The sequence below is a fragment of the Mastomys coucha genome, unplaced genomic scaffold (genome assembly GCF_008632895.1).
Source record: "Mastomys coucha isolate ucsf_1 unplaced genomic scaffold, UCSF_Mcou_1 pScaffold11, whole genome shotgun sequence".
Taxonomy (NCBI): Eukaryota; Metazoa; Chordata; class Mammalia; order Rodentia; family Muridae; genus Mastomys; species Mastomys coucha.
The window spans coordinates 27498469-27503819 of record NW_022196893.1 but is presented as its reverse complement, the minus strand read 5'-3'; the positions used below and the strand labels follow the sequence as shown (position 1 = coordinate 27503819).

The 5351-nt window shown below is 45.1% G+C and overlaps 1 long non-coding RNA gene across 1 annotated transcript; it reads right to left on the bottom strand.

The window, feature by feature from the left end:
- Positions 1–1234: 1234 nt before the first annotated feature.
- On the bottom strand, positions 1235–3126 carry LOC116081916. Its single transcript, XR_004115087.1, has 2 exons — positions 3061–3126; positions 1235–1489 (listed from the first exon to the last, which is right to left on the bottom strand). It is a non-coding gene; the product is annotated as an uncharacterized LOC116081916 (long non-coding RNA).
- Between the last annotated feature and the right edge of the window lie 2225 nt (positions 3127–5351).

Below are 5351 nucleotides of genomic sequence, written 5' to 3'. Positions count from 1 at the left end.
GTTGTGTTTGTATATGGAGTTATGTTTGTATGTGGAGTTATGTTTGTATATGGAGTTATGTTTGTATATGGAGTTATGTTTGTATATGGAGTTATGTTTGTATATGGAGTGATGTTTGTATATGGAGTGATGTTTATATATGGAGTGATGTTTGTATATTACGTTGTGTTTGTATATGGAGTTATGTTTGTATATGGATGTAGTGTTTTCTCTCCAAAAAGCTGAGGATTCTGAACTTAAGCCCCTTTTAAAAGATGACAAAAAAAGAGGGGCCAATCAAATCCAAGCATTCCCTAGCTCTGTGTCCCAGAGAGTGCAGGTGCCCAGGATGGGCAGAGGTGTCAGGAGAGCGAGAGAGCAAGGGCAGCTGGACCTTGAGCTGCCCACATTTCCAGCCTATGGAAGTCTCTCTTGTTGCCTACTGTCACTCAGGATTCAAGGTCTCTGTGATGACCACTGAATTTCCAAGGTGACCCAATTAAAGTTTTCCCTGCCTGGGGCCCAAGTTCATAGGATGGGACTGTGCTGTGCATACACGCTGATGTCATACTTCTGTTGATTTATTACCCTGATCTTTAACCTACTGCTGGAGGATACTCAGAGATAATTCTCCTTTCTGTGGACCCCAGGAAGACTCTGACCCCTACGGCATACAGTGAGTGCTCCATGAATGTGCACTAAAACCACTTTGTCTCTGAGACGAGTTCTATGTTGCCCAGGCTGACCTCAAATTGTTGGACTCCCGTGGTCCTGGGGATTCAGACCTCAGAGCAGTAAAGAGTTCCTGAGAGACCGCTGCACCTGAGCTAAAGGATGTCACCAGGCACAGTGTGGGTCTCTAGCAGTGACTAGTCACCACGTAGTTTCCTAGCAGTTACTAGTCACAATGTGGTTCCCTAGCAGTGGCTAACCAACTAGTCCCAGCATGGTTCTCTAGTACTGGCTAGTTACTCACATTCATTCTCTATCAGAATCTGCTTCTTCCCGAAGTCTCTAGTCCCTTTTCCTACAATATAATCTGCCTGCCTACATTTTCCCTCTCTAACACGGTGCCTGAATTCATCAAATTCAGAAAAAGTAAGCTGGTGTACTGGATTCTGGGCAACCGCAGAGAACCTCTCACCAGCTGCTGGGAGATTGTAGGAGACAGTCTTGTAACATCTCTGCTTAACTGGCGTCATACACAAACGGTTTTAAAATCTTGAGTTATTCGTCAGACAAGGAAGCAAGTCTGTTTCATTGTTACTGTGAGGCTAAAGAAAATGATTTATATGAAAATTATATATACATACACATGTATATGTGACATGGCCTTTAACATTTCAGCAGAGGACTCATATTCCTGAACTATCCAGAAGTATAGGAAATTAGATGGAGTGATCCAAGACGAAGTCAAGCACATAATCCTCAGAAAAGGAGATTGAAGTTGAGTCAGGGGCTTGCATCAAAAAACCAAGCGCAGTCTATACACCAGGCAGTTGCCATGCACCTGTAAAGGAAATGAAGGCAGAAGAGCTGAAGTGGTAACAGAACGTTCATTGAGTTCTCTTAATTAACTCACTCCAGGGAAGCAAATGTAATCTGCTCTCCCCAGAGCCTCCCAATGTGTCAGAATATGTATTTTTATTACAGGAATTGCTCCACCAGTGGCCACAGTGTGAAGCCTCGGCGCTTTGTAAAGCTGCATTAATGCAACAATTTATTTGGAAGCCAATAAGAGGAAGATTCGGCCCAGAAAGTGTGTAATGGGCCCAGCTTGAACTTCTAGCCAACATCATTGAACACCTGTTAGTGATCGTAAAGAAGTTAGAGGCGCTAGAATACATTGCACTGCATTCCATGCACGGCCGCCATGATTAATTCATGCTTAGCCCTCCACAGCTGCACATTGTTCACAAGTTAGCCTACAAAAAGCAGACCTTTCCCCACAGGACTCACGAAGACATTCAGGGTGTCCCAAAATTTGAAAGGAACTAGGTTCAATAAATTAGGTGATGTAGAGAGGGGGGGAAATGGCTAGGTAGAAATAAAAAGAAAAAAAAAAGAATAATTTGTGGGCCGGCAAGATGGCTTAGCAGGTAAAGGTGCTTGAAGCCAAGTCTGAGGACCTGAGTTCAATTCCCAAGGCCTACAGAGTGGAAGGAGAGCATCAACGTTCACAAGTTGTCCTCTGACTTCCACAGTCATACTGTGATACACACATGTCCAACCCATCCCCGGTAATAACCATAATGAAAGTCTTTTGTTTGGGAAGAGGCATATTAAGCACAGTGAAAATGATATAAGCCGTGAGAAAAATATATGCATCACTTGTCACAGTGAAAGAGTTGATGCTTAAAGAGCTTTGCTACAGAAGAGCTTCTCACCACAGGAAGGAAACGTTTTTGTTAGCGACCTGGAAAAAAAATGGGCGCGAGCTGTGAGAGAATGTAAATGAAACCATCACCGCTGTACACATCCTACCCTTAAAAAAGCAGCCGTGCAAACATCTGGCAAAGGAAATGGGGAGAAATGGTGGATCTTAGTAAAATTATAGACGATTTTTTTCCTCGTCTCCATGACACCAGAGAGGAACCCTGAGATTTCAAAGGCTGGAAAAACAGGAACCCACACACAAAAGATTCCTTATGCGGCTGTTGAGGTAGAAAAGGGCTGAATCCACCCGATGTTCATCTGTGAGGTATGGAATAAGCCACAGCCCGGTGAGACTCATTCAGTCCATCACCATCATCACTCGAAACCTTGTTAACACAGGCGGTGCTTGGGTCCCACTGCAGCCCAAGATGGGCTCCTGCCTGCCTCAGTCTTCTGAGCAGTAGGCTGGCAGGTGTGCACCCAGCTTGCACCTTATTTTATAGGTTTAATTTGGAAGAACACAAACATCTTACTTAGCTATAAAGAAAAAAAAAACATAAAAATGGCACGAAGCAAATAAACTAGAACAGCGGAGCCACATGGAGCCATGGCTCTGTGCAAGATCTCCAGGAACATTTGGCTGTGAAGTTCCAGCGAGAAAGAGCTCACAAAAAAACCGGAGGGTAGGGTGTAAAAGCCAATCACCCTGAAGCTCTTCCAGCGAGCCTGCTGCTGGCAGGGGTGCGGCTGTGATTCTGTCGGAAGAGATGAACCAACTGCAGAATGACGAGACAATGGTAACGATTTCATGTCAGCATTTTCACAAACGAGACCCTTGGCACGGGGAAAAGAGAAAATAGAAAAAAAAAAGAGAAAAGTTTATGTACAAACACTGTAACCTTGAGTTTCAAGTATTAAGATGAATTCATCGTTTGTCTTTTTCAGTTTGTTTCGGAACACAGTCTCCTATAGCCCATGCTGCCCTCAAACTTGCTAGATTGCCAAGCATGATCTTGCATTTCTGATCCTCTTGCCTCTACCTTCCAAGTGATTGTTGGTGTGCACCACTGCCTCCAAGAGCAGCCTAAGATAAAGCATGTCTTAACTTTGTCTCCAGGAAAGGCCATCCAGATAAGCACCTGAAACGAAACCAAACCAACTCTGAGGGCAAGCAAGATGGCTCAGCAGGAAAAGGGGCTTGCCACCAAGCCTGGTGATCTGAGTTCAATTCCTGGGCCCCACACTGTGGAAGGAGAGAACAGGGTCCTGCACATTTTCCTCAGATATCTACTCAAAACTTGAATGAGAATGTTGATTGGACATTTTAACTACCCACACTGGGCATCTTGTAATTGTTTGCTGACAGTCTTTTCAACAGCACTGTGGAAGGATCTGTTTTTATCCTCATTTTACAGATTAGGAAACAGGGCAAGTGAACTATCCCATCAGGAGGCTGGAGAGATGGCTCAGTGGTTAGGGGCATTGACTACTCTTCCAGAAGTCCTGAGTTCAATTCCCAGCAACCACATGGTGGCTCACAACCATCTGTAATGGGATCTGACTCCCTCTTCTGGTGTGTCTAAAGACAGCCACAGTGTACTCATTAAATAATTAAAAAAAAAAAAAACTGCACATCAGAAACAGCATAGGTGGGAACTGAACCCTAGCAGTTGGCTGCAGAGATTAGAAGGTGTCATCATGGCCACTGTGACACTGGAGTGAGCCCTGAAGGAGAAGGTGGTTCTCCTTCCAAAAACTTGTGCCAAGCTAGTGCTCACCAGATCTACAGTCTCCGGTTGATGTCTATAAAATATAGGTCTCTTTAATTTTGCCACTTTGCACATTTAGCCTAACTGATAATGACATTGGCAAGAGGCAATGTCTTCGTTAGGATTTTATTACTATGAAGAGACATCGTGACCAGGGCAACTGTTTTAATCGGGCTGGTGTAACTTTAATTTTTTTTTAAACCTTATTTTTAATGATGGTTCTTAAACACCTTAACCTCCCTTGTAGCCCACCACCCACCAGAGGTAGTGGAAAAGAAAGGATATGGGGGTGGGAGGAGTGGACCTGCTTAGAAAGGTTCTTTGAGCAACTCTCATCTGTGTTGTCTGGAAATCGGCAGTGCAGGTCACAGGTTAGCAGGCAGCGGCAGCTCCATCCATTCACAAACACTTCACAGATACACCAGTAGTCCTGTTTGGTAGAGTCAGGTTAGCAATGGGTGACACGAGCTAACAGAGACAGCCAGGCCTCAGCCTTGGCATGAGTCAGTAGGAGGGTTCAGCAAGAATGGCAGGATTTCTTGGCTGTGCCTCTCGGAGGAGAGTAAAGATCAGTAAAGATGTGAGACCCACAGCATTGCACAGCTAGTTCTATAAACAAACCAAGCACAGCTCCTCCCACCCCACGTCACTGTCTGATAAGTCCTATTTATACCCTCAAACATCACGTGTCCTCCACAGGTCTTGCCTCAGCACGTGCGTCTGTCTCAGCTGATATCACTCTGCCAGTCAGCCCAGAGTCCTGGGAAGCAGCAAGAAACTGCGGCACACCAGCAGAAGGTTTTCGGTGTGTTTCTCTCTATGGAGTCCTGACAGATGCAGCTCAACTACACAATGTAAGGCAGACCAATACATGTGTATCATTAGCCAATCCTTCATCACGTGTCCTTTCACGTGTTTGCTTTAGCAGAACATCCTCTCTCCCGTGTCTGCTTCGAGGAAACATCCCTTTACACATCTGCCTTAGCCTTTCACCTGTGTCCACCTCAGGAAAGCACTCCTTCACCTGTTTGCAAAACTCTGTCCAACACAACCGACTCCCAAAAAACCCTTACGGTTCCACTTCAGGCTGGTTTACAGTTTCAGAGGTTTAGTCCATTCTCATCGTGGTAGACAGCGTGGCAGCAATGACACAGACTTGGTGCTGTCGGAACTGTGAGTGTTCTACAGGCAGCAGAACAGAACTGTTACCCTCAGGCCGCCAGGAGG